Raw genomic sequence first — 15,931 nt, 5'->3', positions numbered from 1 at the left:
AATGGACGAAACAGGGAGCCGCTCGGCAGTTGTCAATACGGTAGGCGAGCGGGAGACACCGCGCTCAAAGAGTTAGCGGGCCGGGGCTAGTAGCTGGGTCCTCACCAACATCAACGACGCAGAGGCCGGTTGAGAGCACATCGGCCGAAATACGTCAGCAGACCAGTCGTGGTGGATCGGCGGGGCTCCGTGTCGACAAAGGGTCCAGGGAAATTGGCAAGAGAGGTATTGTAGTTGGTGTACTTCATTTGCTAACCGGGGGAAAGGGCCTAGCTCGAGGCTAACTTGTGCTTGCTTCTGGACAAGGGCGTTAGCCACGATAGCCAATCATGGACACTCTTACTGACAGTTGTGGCTGCTTTGCGTGATGTATTGTTGTCTCTACCTTCTTGCCCTTTGTGCTGTTGTCTGTAACCAACAATGTTTGTACCATGTTATGTGCTGCTGCCATGCTATGTTGTCGTCGTCGGTCTCTCTTCATGTAGTGTTGTCTCTCGTCATGTGTGTTTTGTCATATATTGTAATTACATTTTTTATTTTTAATCCCAGCCTGTCCCCGCAGGAGGCCTTTTGGTAGACCGTCATTGTAAATAAGAATTTTTTCTTAGTTAACTGACTTACCCAGTTAAATAAAGGTTAAATAAAATAAAAATTCTTAAAGTATTCAGACCTTGGACTTTTCCCACATTTTATTACAGCATTATTCTAAAATGGATTACACTTGTTGCCCCCCATCAGTCTACACACAATACCCCATAAAAGTTAACACACCTACTCATTCCCAGATTTCTCTTTGTTTTTAAAAAAGTTCTACATTGTAGAATAATAGGGAAGTCATCAAAACTATGAAAAAACACATATGGAATCATGTAGTAAGTAACCAAAAATTGTTAAACAAATCAAAAAATATTTTATTTTTGAGATTCTTCAAAGTAGCCACCCTTTGGCTCGACAGCTTTGAACACTCTTGGAATTCTCTCAACCAGCTTCATGAGGCAGTCCTGGAATGCCTTGTTAAAAGTTCATTTGTAAAAAAAAAAAAATCCCTTCTTAATGCGTTTGAGCAGACGATAGCCCTATTTGGTAAAAGATCAAGTCTAAATTATGGCAAGAACAGCTCAAATAAGCAAAGAGAAACGACAGTCCATCAATACTTTAAGACATGAAGGTCAGTCAATATGGGATATTTAAAAAAAACTTTGAAAGTTTCTATAAGTGCAGTCGCAAACACCATCAAGCGATATGATGAAACTGGTTCTCATGAGGACCGCCACAGGAAAGGAAGACCCAGAGTAACCTCTGCTGCAGAGGACAAGTTCATTAACTTCACCTCAGATTGCAGCCCAAATAAATACTTCAGATGCTGCATGTGTGGTTCCCACCGTGAAGCATGGAGGAGGCGGTGTGATGGTGCATTGCTGGTGACACTGTCTGATTTATTTTGAATTCAAGGCACACTTAACCAGCATGGCTACCACAGCATTCTGCAGCGATACGCCATCCCATCTGGATTTTCGCAAAGTGGGACTATCATTTGTTTTCAACAAAACAATGATCCAACACACATCCAGGCTGCGTAAGAGCTACTTGACCAAGGAGATTGATGGAGTGCTGCATCAGATGACCTGGCCTCCACAATCACCCGACCTCAACCCAATTGAGATGGTTTGGGATGAGTCGGACCGCAGAATGAAGGAAAAGCAGCCAACAAGTGCTCAGCATGTGGGAACTCCTTCAAGACTGTTGGAAAAGCACTCCAGGTAAAGCTGGTTGAAAGAATGCCAAGAGTGTGCAAAGCTGTCATCAAGGCAAAGGGTGGCTACTTTGAAGAATCTCAAATATATTTTGATTTGTTTAACACTTTTTAGGTTACTAAATGATTCCATGTGTTATTTCATAGTTTTGATGTCTTCACTATTATTCCACAATGTAGAAAATAGTAAAAATAAAAGAAAAACCCTTGAACAAGTAGGTGTGGTACTGTACGTTTTTTATTTTCTAAAAATCTGTTTTTGCTTTGCAATTATGGGGTATTGTGTGTAGATTGATGAGGGATTTAAATAGTTTTTAATCAATTTTAGAATAAGGCTGTAACGTAACAAAGGGTGGAAAAGTCAAGGGGTCTGAATACTTTCCCGAATACACTAATGTAGGTGGGAAAAGCACTTTCTAACTTGCCAAAAGTTTTTGCTAAGATATACAGTACATTGACTTTTTCCACATTGTTGGTTTTACAGCCTGAATTTAAAATGGATTAAATTGAGATTTTTTTTGTCACTTGCTTAAATACAATACCCCATAATGCCAAAGTGGAATTATGCTTTTTGAATTCCCATTTTTTTTAATTAAACCTGAAAAGCTGAAATGTCTTGAGTCAATAAGTATTCAACCCATTTGTTATGGCAAGCCTAAAGTTTAGAAGTAAACATTTGCTTAACAAGTCACATAAGTTGCATGAACTCACTATGTGCAATAATAATGTTAACATGATTTTGGAATGACTACCTCATCTCTGTACCCCACACATACAATTATCTGTAAGGTCCCTCAGTCCAGCAGTATATTTCAAACACAGATTTAACCACAAAGACCAGGGAGGTTTTCCAATGCCTGCAAAGAAGCGCACCTACTGGCAGATGGCTAAAAACAAAGCTGAATATCCCTTTGAGCATGGTGAAGTTATTAATTACACTTTGGATGGACACCCAGTCACTACGTCCTTCCTATCTCAGTTGCCAGATAGGAAGGAAACATCTCAGTGATTTCACCATGAGGCCAATGGTGACTTTAAAACAGTTACAGAGTTTAATGGCTGTGACAGGAGAAAACTGAGGATGGATCAACAACATTGTAGTTACTCCACAATACGTGAAAAGAAGCCCGTAAAGAATACAAATATTTAAAAAATATATATATAACATGCATCCTGTTTACAACAAAGCCTTAAAGTAATAATGCAAAAAAATATGTCAAAGCAATTAACTTTTTGTCCTGAATAGAAAGTGTTGTATTGGATTTGCCCAAAACATATGACTGAGTACCACTCTCCATAATTTCAAGCATAGTGGTTGCTGCATCATGTTAGGGGTATTCTTGTAATCATTTAAGAATTGGGGAGTTTTACAGAATAAAAAAATTTATGGAATGGAGCTAAGCACAGGCAACATGTTTTGAGGAAACCTGGTTCAGTCTGCTTGCCACCAGACACTGGGAGATGAATTCTCCTTTCAGCAGGACAATTGCCAAATCTACACGAGTTGCTTACCAAGACACTGAATGTTCCTGAGTGGCCGAGTTACAGTTTTGACTTAAATCTACGGCAACGGTTGTCTAGACATGATCAACAACCAAATTTGACAGAGCTTGAAGAATTTAGAAAATAATAAAAATGGGCAGATGTTGCACAACTCAGGTATAAAGCTCTTAGATATTTACCCAAAGATTCAGAGCTGTAATCACTGTCAAAGTGCTTCTACTAAGTATTTACTTAGGAGTGTGAATACTTGTGTAAATTAGATATTTCTGTATTTCATTTTCAATAAATTTGCTCAAATTTCAAAAACATGTTTTTCACTGTCATTATGGGGTATTTTGTATAGATTGGTGAGAATTTTTTATTATTTAATCCATTTTGAATTCAGGCTGTAACACCGAAAAATGTGGAATGAGTAAAGGGGTATGAATACTTTCTGAAGGCACTGTATTTGCCTTGGTGCTTTTCCTAAAGACAAATACATGCAGGTCTTACCTGCGGTCTCCTGGAGGCTTTTATTCCCTGTGGCTCTCCTCCATGCTGGTGGCGTCTGGGGAGGTGGAGGGACACTGCATCTGGGGGGAGAAGGAACAACATCAGTATGTGTGTGTGTCTATGTGTGTGTGCGATCAGTTACAGAGAATCAACGGGAGGTATCAAAATAACATTTTATCAGTGCTAGCTGCGCCACCAGAGTCTCTGGGTTCGCGCCCAGGCTCTGTCGCAGCTGGCCGCGACCGGGAGGTCCGTGGGGCGACGCACAATTGGCCTAGCGTCGTCCGGGTTAGGGAGGGTTTGGCCGGTAGGGATATCCTTGTCTCATCGCGCTCCAGCGACTCCTGTGGCGGGCCGGGCACAGTGCGCGCTAACCAAGGGGGCCAGGTGCACGGTGTTTCCTCCGACACATTGGTGCGGCTGGCTTCCGGGTTGGAGGCGCGCTGTGTTAAGAAGCAGTGCGGCTTGGTTGGGTTGTGCTTCGGAGGACGCGTGGCTTTCGACCTTCGTCTCTCCCGAGCCCGTACGGGAGTTGTAGCGATGAGACAAGATAGTAATTACTAGCGATTGGATACCACGAAAATTGGGGAGAAAAGGGGATAAAATTTATAAAAATAAAATAAAAATAAAAAACATTTTATTTGTCACATGCTTCATAAACACCAGGTGTAGACTAACAGTGAAATGTTTACTTACGGGTCCTTTTCCCAACACTGCAAAGTGACAGAGTAATAAATACACAGTGAATAACAACAATAACATGGCTATATACAGGGAGTACAAGTACCGAGTCGATGTGCAGGGGAACAAGGTAATTGAAGTAGCTATGTACATATAGGTACAGTTGAGGTCTAAAGTTTACATACACTTAGGTTGGAGTCATTAAACTCTTTTTTTCAACCACTCCACAAATTTCTTGTTAACAAACTATAGTTTTGGCAAGTCGGTTAGGACTAGAGGTCGACCGATTAATTGGAATGGCCGATTAACATCGGGGCCGATTTCAAGTTTTCATAACAATCGGAAATCGGTATTTTTGGGCGCCGATTTGCCGTTTTTTTTTTTTTTTTACACCTTTATTTAACTAGGCAAGTCAGTTAAGAACACATTCTTATTTTCAATGACGGCCTAGGAACGTTCTGTCTCGACAGATTTTTAACCTTGTCAGCTCGGGGGATCCAATCTTGCAACTTTACAGTTAACTAGTCCAATGCTCTAACACCTGATTACATTGCACTCCAAAAGGAGCCTGCCTGTTAGCGAATGCAGTAAGCTAAGGTAAGTTGCTAGCTAGCATTAAACTTATCTTATAAAAAAACAATCAATGACTGTCATTGCTCCAATGTGTACTTAACCATAAACATCAATGCCTTTCTTAAAATCAATACACAAGTATATATTTTTAAACCTGCATATTTAGCTAAAAGAAATCCAGGTTAGCAGGCAATATTAACCAGGTGAAATTGTGTCATTTCTCTTGCGTTCATTGCACGCAGAGTCAGGGTATATGCAACAGTTTGGGCCGCCTGGCTCTTTGCGAACTAATTTGCCAGAATTTTATGTAATTATGACATAACATTGAAGGTTGTGCAATGTAACAGGAATATTTAGACTCATGGATGCCACCCATTAGATAAAATACGGAACGGAATAAACGTTTTGTTTGAGGTGATAGTTTCCGGATTAGTCAAAGGTATACGGTTTAGAGAAATAGCCGACGCGTTATAATTCCTGTAATAACTTGCGTCTGAACTTGAAAGGGGTTCCTTCGTTATTTTACCGTTCATGTCTTCCATAGAGAATGTCTTGATCTACTTCAAATAAGGTCTGTGTTTCGTGCAGGCTTAAACCGCCTCGACGTTTTGATACCCGTGTAAATCTCATTAAGATAAGGTAACGTTTGTCAACATATTTTCATAAATCCACTCTACAATTTTTTTTACCTTCGCTTATATTTAGCCAATATTGATCAGAGTTACCTTGTCCTATGGATATCTACACAGTTATAAAATTGGCAAGGTGGTGTAAGCCTACACGAAACACAGACCTTATTTTAAGTGAATCTAAAAATATCCTATGGAATAAATGAAGGAACCGCTTTTCAGATTTTGCTAGAAGGTGTCATGGGAATTATGACTCGCACTTTGGTCGTCAATTCTTACCATGCCCATTATTAAAATAGGATTTCCTGCATATAGAAATTAAAGTTTTTGTTTTCAACATTCATCACAGGTAACCTAAACTCTATTTTTATTCAAACAGTTGAGAGTATTTGTCTCCTAAGCAGACTCTTCAGTATCATTGTCACTTCAGAGCTGTGTGTGTGTATTTATGTACTATATTAAGTTAAAATAAAAGTGTTCATTGTTCATTCAGTATTGTTGCAATTGTCATTATTACAAAAATGTGTGTGTGTGTGTATGATATATATATATATATATATATAAAACATTTCTTTTTAAATAAATGTTTTTTTTTTTTTTTTTTTTTTAAATCGGCCGATCAATCGGTATCGGCTTTTTTTGTCCTCCAATAAATCGGTATCGGTGTTGAAAAATCATAATCGGTCGACCTCTAGTTAGGACATCTACTTTGTGCATGACACAAGTCATTTTTCCAACAATTGTTTACGGATTATTTCACTTATTCACTGTATCTCAATTCCAATGGAACAGACGTTTACATACACTAAGTTGACTGTTTATTTAAACAGCTTGAAAAATTCCAGAAAATGATGTCATGGCTTTAGAAGCTTCTGATAGGCTAAGTGACATCATTTGAGTCAATTTGAGTTGTACCTGTGGATGTATTTCAAGGCCTACCTTCAAACTCAGTGCTTCTTTGCTTGACATCATGGGAAAATCAAAAGATATCAGCCAAGACCTCAGGATAAAAAATTGTAGACCTTCACAAGTCTCGTTCATCCTTGGGAGCAATTTCCAAACGCCTGAAGGTACCACGTTCATCTGTACAAACAATAGTACTCAAGTATAAACACCATGGGACCACGCAGCCGTCATAGCGCTCAGGAAGGAGATGAACGTACTTTGTATCTATATCCACAGTAAAACGAGTCCTATATCGACATGAAAGGGAGCTCAGTAAGGAAGAAGCCACTGCTTCAAAACCTCCATAAAATAGCCAGACTACGGTTTGCAACTGGACATGGGGACAAAGATCATACTTTTTGGAGAAATGTCCTCTGGTCTGATGAAACTGTTCGGCCATAATGACCATCGTTATGTTTGGAGGAAAAAGGGGGAGGCTTGCAAGCCGAAGAACACCATCCCAACTGTGATGCACGGGGGTGGCAGCATCATGTTGTGGGGGTGCCTTGCTGCAGGAGGGACTGGTGCACTTCACAAAAGAGATGGCATCATGAGGGAGGACAATTATGTGGATATATTGAAGCAACATCTCAAGACATCAGTCAGGAAGTTAAAGCTTGGTCGCAAATGGGTCTTCCAAATGGACAATGACCCCAAACATACTTCCAAAGTTGTGGCAAAATGGCTTAAGGACAACAAAGTCAAGGTATTGGAGTGGCCATCACAAAGCCCTGACCTCAATCCTATAGAAAATTTGTGGGCAGAGCTGAAAAAGCGTGTGCGAGCAAGGAGGCCTACAAAGCTGACTCAGTTACACCAGCTCTGTCAGGAGGAAGGGGCCAATATTCACCCAACTTATTGTGGGAAGCTTGTGGAAGGCTACCCGAAATGTTTGACCCAAGTTCGACACAATTTAAAGGCAACACTACCAAATACTAATTGAGTGTATGTAAACTTCTGACCCACTGGGAATGTGATGAAAGAAATAAAAGCTGAAATAAATAAATAATTCTCGTTACTATTATTCTGACATTTCACATTATTAAAATAAAGTGGTTATCCTAACTGACCTAAGACAGGGAATTTTTACTAGGATTAAATGTCAGGAATTGTGAAAACTGAGTTTAAATGTATTTGGCTAAGGTGAATGTAAACTTCCGACTTCAACTGTAGGGGTAAAGTGACTAGGCAACAGAATAGATAATAAACAGCAGCAGCAGTGTATGTGGGGGGTGTGTGTGCAAGTATGTGTGAGCATAGAGTCAGTGCAAGGGAGTTAGTGCAAAAAAAATAGTAAATTCAGGTAGTCCGGGTACCCATTTGATTAGCTATTTATCAGTCTTGTTTAGCAGTCTTATGGCTTGGGGTAGAAGCTGTTCAGGGTCCTGTTGGTTCTAGTCTGCAAGCACTGGTACCGCTTGCCGTGCGGTAACAGAGAGAACAGTCTATGGCTTTGGTGGCTGGAGTCTGACAATTTTTTGGGCCTTCCTCTGACACCGCCTGGTATAAAGGTCCTGGATGGCAGGGAGCTCGGCCCAAGTGATGTATTGGGCTGTACTCCCCACCCTCTGTAGCGCCTTGCGGTCGGGTGCCTTGCAGTTGCCTGAATGCCTGCCTGCCCGCAGGCTACCCGCCCTTCGTCTCTCAAGCATAGGTTACTATAGCCTACTGACATCAGAGTGGTTCAGAAATTAGGGAGGTGTTATACAGAGAAGAATGGATTCACTTTTTTTAATGCAAATTAAGGATACTATAGTTATCACGTTTCACAGTGGATTTATTAACTACAATAAAGGTAAAACCTTTTTTAAATTCTGGTGCTGCTCTGCACACACAAGCTTGTTAGCTAGGTAGCTAACGTTTGCGCTGGTTCAACGTTAAAGTCATTCAAGGTCAAACACATTCAAAGTTCCTCCATAATTCAGGACCTAATCCACATAATGCATGTCATAACAAGACGCCCAGTGCTTCAAGGCAAGCTTCCTCCATCCTCTCTCACGCCTCACCCGCAAAATGTCTATTACATCTCACACCCTACACCGATTGGCAGCACAGTGTGTGTGCTTGTCTTTCATTATGATTAAACTATGCTATGTTGTTACGGCAAAATTCAAATTTCCTATACAAAATATCTTACCCGCACCATCGATTTCAGATCTTTTTTTTTTACTGAAATAAAACGTTACATTTTTATTCTTCATTAGAACCAGTTCAGAACTTTATTTTGCTGGTCAGAACAGTACGAAAAAAATGATGGTTCTGTTCAAAACGAAACGATTGGGAAATAATTTTGGTTCCAACCCCTGGTGTGGACCATGTTAATTCCTTAGTAATGTGTACACAGACCCCCTGCACTACAGCCCTATCGATCTGTTTCATGTAGTCCACAATCAGCTCCTTTGTCTTGCTGATGTTGAGGGAGAGGTTGTTGTCCTGTCACCAAATTTCCAGGTCTCTGACCTCCCTATAGGCTGCTTCATTGTTGTTGATCAGGCCCATCACCTTCGTATTGTCGGCAAACTTAATGATGGTGTTGGAGTCGTGCGTGGCAATACAGGTCATGGGTGACCAGCGAGTACAGGAGTGGACTAAGCACACATCCCTGAGGGGCCCCCGTGTTGAGGGTTAGCGTGGTGGATGTGTTGTTGACTACACTCACCACCTGGGAGCGGCCCATCTGCAAGTCCAGGATCCAGTTGCTGAGGAAGGAGTTCAGTCCCAGGGTCCTGAACTTGGTGATGAGCTTGGAGGGGACTATGGTGTAGAATGCTGAGCTGTAGTCAATGAACAGCATTCTTACATAGATAGGTATTCCCTTTGTCCAGGTGGGTGAGGGCAGTGTGGGGTACAATAGAGATTGTGTCATCTGTGAATCTGTTGGGGCTGTATGCAAATTTGAGTGGGTACAGGGCGTCTGGGATGATGGCGCTGATGTGAGCCAGTCTTTTAAAGCATTTCATGGCTATAGATGTGAGTGCTACGGGATGATAGCCATTTAGGCAGGTTGCCTTGGCATTCTTGGGACTGTGGGACTGTGGTGGTCTGCTTGAAACAAGTTGGTATTACAGACTGGGTTAGGAATAGGTTGAAAATGTCAGTGAAGACACTTGCCAGCTGGTCAGCGCATGCTCCGAGTACGCATCCTGGTATTCCGTCTGGCCCCGCGGCCTTGCGAATGTTTACCTGTTTAAAGGTCTTACTCACATCAGCTACGGAGAACGAGATCACACAGTCAGTGAGTGTTTGAGCGAGAAGGAGTGAGAAGACAGAGATGATGGGGTCCTTCTCAGAGTGTGAGACCATATATGTATGGCCCTTCAACCCAAGTGGCATTTCACTCCCTCAAAGGGCTCCTTTTTCTCTCCACTTAAGACAACGGATATTGCAAGCACTACAACTCAGACGTTTGTGGCTCACCCTCCCGCTCTCCCTTCCCCTCCTAGCTCTCGCCCCTCTCCAGGGAAGGTCGGCGTGAATATCATATTTTTCAAACATAGCTGAGGCATCACATTTCTCATAAGAGGGTACTTAGAGCTATGGTACACAGAATACAGTGGTAGAGGCCTACTGACATAATGTACCACAATATTATCCTGCTGTTTACACATGGCCCTGTCACACCAGCTCCCGCGCTTCAAAGGGCTATATCCACTCAATGACGGCAGAGGAAATGTAAACTCTGTGGTATGGTAGATAAACATGCTGCAGACACACAGTCCGACTTCAAATATACAAATACTGAAGACAGACACGTAATACACACGAGGAGGAAGGCTGCTGACTTCCTGTTTTTTCCCAATGGCAAAGATGGCTCATCTTGTTTAGGAGGGTGTGCCCTATGCAGCCCAGGAAAACAACACCAGAGTTTGTGTGTCTGTCTGTTAACTATGACAGTGTCACTCAGAATGGAGCATAACACCCACCTGTAAGGGACTGGATCAATTCAGAAAGAGAGCGATGAACTGGGCGTAATCTAATATATTACGGACAGTCAAGCACACAGTCCATTCTGAGTTTCTCCAGAATAGGCTATAAAAATGGACAGCTAAACATAGGTCACAAAAACACGAACACACACACACACCGCAAAAAAAACCTACGAGCGGCAGACTCATGCTCATTCCAAGAACTGTGTGGCTGTAGCTGTACTGATAAGATGTTGTAGTCTGGAGAGTCAATGTTTAACTGACTGGATGGATTCATAGGGAGCTGGGCTTATCAAAGCACTCACATTATCACATAACCCAATACATCCAACAGCTGTGTGTTTCTCTGTCTGAGTTTGCTTTTGTGTGCATGTGTCTGTCTAAGTATGCGGTTTACTCCTGTCTGTCTGTGCGTCTGTCAGTCTCAGCCTGTCTGGCTGTACCAGGAAACGCTGATGCTAAACGTTAACCACCACACCAAACCCCTAGCAACAAATTTTGTTTGCTTCAACAGGGGTAGACTAACAGTGAAATGCTTACTTAAGGTATATGTGACCAACAGATGCATATCTGTATTCCTAGTCATGTGAAATCCATAGATTAGGGCCTAAAGAATTTATTTCAAGTGACTGATTTCCTTATATGAACTGTAACTCAGTAAATATCTTTGAAATTGTTGCGTTTATATTTGTGTTCAGTGTATTTAGCAGTCTTATGGCAGGGCCAGTTATTGATTCATCCCTGTCTGGATGCACACCCCTCTACAAGCGATGAGACGAGAGAGATCCGTCTCAGTAGAACGTCACTGGCGTCCGTCTAAGCTGCCTGGAACCACAGTAAAAAAGGGGCCTTGTTCAAGCATCCTTTGCAGTCTAAGATAACACTGGGCTCTTCACTGAATCAATGCCTAACTAGCAGACAGGCTCATGGCGCTAGCCGAAAAATGCTAACGGTACGTAGCACAATGCACAAAGCAATGGTGGATGATGCAGGTCTGTGTGCTGCAGCTGTGCTGAGCGTAGATGCTTACGCAGACAGAAAGCCTTCACATGCATGCATACACTTCCTCAAAAAAGTCAATTCATTTAAGATAGATTTCTTGAGTTGTCATTCATTTTGATGTTTTTGCAGAGGAGATCTTCGTTGCTCAATTTTGCATCTGACTCGGATGTTTGGTGCAGTATTTCTCAAGTGAAATTTTTTGCATGAAGACAAGTCATCTCTGGTTGAATGACAACCAGCACTGCATTGAAGAATCCCTACTGTTGACCAATCACTGACGAGGGGGTTACTGAATTCGGCTTGCCTCGAGAGAAAAAAATATTGTGCGCCCGAACTGCCGGAAAAAACCCAACTCTTGCCGAAGTCCAAAACAAACGACAACGTTGCAAAATGTCGTCATAATATATGCACAAATTGCTTCGGCTGGGAAGCATGCGGATGCCTTTATCCAATTATGATATTAAGTTGAGTTTATCTTAATTAGGAAATGTATAACTTTTCACTTTGAAGATGTGGAGTAGGTTGTGTAGATCTGGAGGAAAAAACCCAAATTGAATCCCTATTTAGATTAACTTTTTTCCCATTTTGCTACATTAAAATTCCAAGGGGAGTAGACTTTCTATAGGCCCTGTACGTAACAGCCCTCTTCACCTAGTCTAAAGAACACTGACTATATGACATGAAGACAGACACGCATCTCTCTCAACTAGATCTGAAGACCCACCAGCTAGGGACCCCTCTCAGTAGTTGTACCCTTCACATTCTCTCAGCAATATCTCAGAGGCTCCTTTAGTCACACTGATCAAGAGCGCGCACACACACACACTCTCACCAAACACACAGGTCCTCAAGAGGTCATTACAGAAGAGCCTGCGTCATCACTGCCTGGAAGTAAACAAAATACCTCTGTCTGTCCATCACAAAACACAGCCACACTAGGACACATATGAACCCTGCCACTCATGTATTACAGATGTACTCAGAATAACACACAGTACACAATCACCCACTTAAAGTCCATACATATTAATTATCTAAGAGACCTGTGACGATGATGTTGTGTGAGAGGAATGTCAGTGTGTGTGTGTGTGTCCCGGACTGTGTGAGACAGCTTGTGAACTTTCTCCGTCCTTCTCTCCGTCTAATTTTAGGGACCAATGTAAGACTGCCCCCAGATGGGAGGGGGCTGTGTGTGTGAGTCTGATATAGTTGTCATAGCTCCCCTGGATGCTGTAAATCAGTTACCTTCTGCCTGCCTGACTGAACAAAGGTCTGCCCCAGCCAAGGGTATGGTGCGCACGTACACACACAAGGGTGTGATGGAGGAGTAGCAGACAAATAGTAAGAAAACATTTCCACGATGTCTGCTCACCAGGCACAAATACTCCAACAATATACTGGACGTTTATGTCTACATTACAATCCACACCTGCACATTTTTGTGTAGGTGTCACACACACACCCCTAACCTGTAGGAGTGATACAGTATTTGGCTAAGAGCAGCCAGAGGTCAGATGATAAACAACAGGCAGAAAAGGGAGAGGAAATGCAGCGAGAGAGAACCCAAACAGCCCAGACTGACCAAAGTGTCCAGGCTGGGTGGGTCCGTCTTATGCAACTGGGGGTCTGACTGACTATCTCACAGCAGGGCAGGGGAGAGAAGGTCATGGGGTTTCTTCACCTTACTTAATATAACATTGAGATCCATGTGGTTTTCATGAAGACATTCCATTGTCATCAATTGACTGTGTCCCTGACTGTATATAGGTTAACCTGAGTGATTGCACGTACACAACACACTATTTGACTGCACAGCATAATGCTACGTAGGTATGTAAACACACACACACACACTGTATTTAACTCCTGCATGAACACCGGTACGTAGGCGGCAGGTAGCCGAGCAGTTAGAGCGTTGGGCCAGTAACCGCAAGGTCGCTGGTTTGAATACTAGAGCCGACAACGTGAAAAATCTGTCTATGTGCCCTTGAGCAAGGTACTTAAACCTAATTTTCTCCAGGGGTGCCATTCTACTACAGCTGACCCTGTAAAACAACACATTTCACTTAGGGATGCACAATATAGTTGGTGAACATATCGGAATCGGCTAATATTATCTAAAAATGGCAACATCGGTATGTGCCCGATGTCTAGTTAAACACGGATGTTAAAAACCGATGTCAAAGCTACCGTGCATACCTATATAACGTAGGTACAGGACATAATGACGCCACGTAACATTTTGCGCTACACAGCATTCCTAACCTAGCCCACAATATCTGTGCTGTGTGGATCGAGCAGTCAACAAGTCGAGCAGTCATTTGAAAGTGTAAGAATTTCAGCGAGACAACTTATTAGGTGAAATCCATTAAAGCCAAGATAATGGAATTCATTGCCCTTGACAATCAACCGTTCTCTGTCGTGGGTGATGTTGGCTTTTGCCGACTGGTCGAGCACCGGTAGACACTACCAAGTTTGCTATTCGATGTTGCCCACCCAGAGTTACAGTTACACACTGCTATTAGCTTCACGACTTACATACTATGGAACGCCATTAGGGTCTTTGCGTGTCAAAAAAGATACAGTATGACTGTCAAAGCTGTACAAAAAAAAGTCTGCAAACAAGCAAACACCAGCCACAAACTATGTATTTACAATACCGCGTTGGTTATAAAACATCATTTGTTCAACTGCAACTTCTGGGGTAGCTAGCTTTAGCACCAATACAACCAGCCTAAAAACAATGACCAGGAGAAACTAGTCATTTTCATTATTCTTAGCAATGATTTAGGAAATCTTGTGAGCAAGTATTAGCTAGGTTGCCACTTGATGATCGCCTATTGAAATTGAACTAGCCAGTTACTTAACCCTGTTGCCCACAGCTAACGTTATAAGCAGCCAACTAGCTGGCTAGTGAGGCCCGACCGGACCGGGTTATGTGTTGTGAAGCTAGACACAATAATGATTAGGCACAATAGTGGAATTTGCGGTTTGCCTTCAAAATAAAAGTATATAATTGACAGTGATGCAAATTAATACAAATAGTAGAATTATGCCATACTTTTATTTTGAAGGCTAACAGCCCACTATTGTGGCTAATCCTTATTGTGGCTCGCTTCGCATAGATGGGTCCGACCACCATTAATCAAATAAGAACTGTCTTATAAATTAGGGTTATTTTAAATGACACCAAGCTATATAGTCAGCTAGCTAACTATAGCTACCGAAACAGATGTTTTTGGGGAAGAACTACATTGTTTGCATCCATGAACTAGCTAGCTTTTTTTATTTTTATGACCAGCACTGTAGGTGCGCGAGACAACTTTACCAGCATCATAGCATACGTATCGATGAATCGTTGTGACATATGAAATGTGAGTGATAGTTATTACACATTGATTACACTATGTAAAAAAATGTATTAACGTGTTAAATTATTTGCCGTGCAGTCATATTCAGGTCCTGATTGGTCAACAAGCTTATTTGACACGTCAAATAGTGTTATTTGACGTGTATCTTTTTGGCCACACAAAGACCCAAATGGCATTCCATATAAATCCTGGTTGAGAATTAAACGACAGAACAAATGAACAAAGAAAAAGCACAGCAAGTAAGTGAAAGAAATAGGTTTTGATTATCTTTTACTGGTAATGGGGACATACGTAAATACCAACAAAATAACTTGTTGGTCAGTGTGGTGTGTGTGTGTGTGTGTGTGTGTGTGTGTGTGTGTGTGTGTGTGTGTGTGTGTGTAACCTTTAACTAGGCAAGCACATCCATAGACGCACACACGCATGTCAATCACTACGTCAGAGCGCAACGCATGTTTGTTGTCGAACGCCGAAACCTGAACTAAAAACCTCGATTTAAAAGCTGACTGTTTTTATATACTTTTGTTTTATTTAGAATCCTGCGTCTCTGTTGGGCTAAATTGCTGTGAGCGCTACCATCTGTCCCGGGATCCTGCCAGATTCCGTATAGGGGGACAGACGCGAAAACCCAGCTAGCCTAGCTGGCTTGGCGGTCTCAAATGGAGGCCTCTATTGAACTTTTCCCGTGTTGCAGGAGCCGTGTTTACTTTGCTTTGTTCCGGGACAATGTGGACCGCGCTGACTTTCAATGTAGCAACAGCTTTCTTGCGGAGGCCTACAGGAGCGAAGTAGATACTCTTAGCAAGCAAGTAACAAACTTAAATAAGCTACTGGGGAACCCACGGCCACCTACTTTTTCTTTTACCCAAGTAGCCAGACGCCGCTCTGGTCTGGTGGAAGTTTAGCCGCCGTGTCAGCTCTCCACAGCCAACTGGCCGGTGCTAGGCAGGGTTCCATCCCCGAAGGGGTTTCCCCCTTCCTTGGAGAACAGAGCTGTTCTCGACCCAACCAACAAGCCATGGAGGTACGTCACCCGCCGTGGAAGTTTAAGTTGTC

The 15,931-nt window shown here is 42.3% G+C and overlaps 1 protein-coding gene across 1 annotated transcript in view; it reads right to left on the bottom strand.

The window, feature by feature from the left end:
- The window catches only part of LOC120018079 (phosphatidylinositol 4,5-bisphosphate 3-kinase catalytic subunit beta isoform-like), an 87,860-nt gene that overhangs the window by 56,116 nt on the left and 15,813 nt on the right, over positions 1 to 15,931 (bottom strand). Inside the window, exon 2 of the mRNA XM_038961044.1 lies at positions 3,749 to 3,828. The gene's annotated coding sequence lies outside the window, so the exon portion shown is untranslated. The remainder of the gene's footprint in view (positions 1 to 3,748; positions 3,829 to 15,931) is intronic.

Source organism: Salvelinus namaycush, chromosome 23 (assembly GCF_016432855.1).
Source record: "Salvelinus namaycush isolate Seneca chromosome 23, SaNama_1.0, whole genome shotgun sequence".
NCBI lineage: Eukaryota > Metazoa > Chordata > Actinopteri > Salmoniformes > Salmonidae > Salvelinus > Salvelinus namaycush.
Note: the sequence above shows the minus strand (reverse complement) of the source record. Positions and strands in the feature narration are given on the sequence as shown.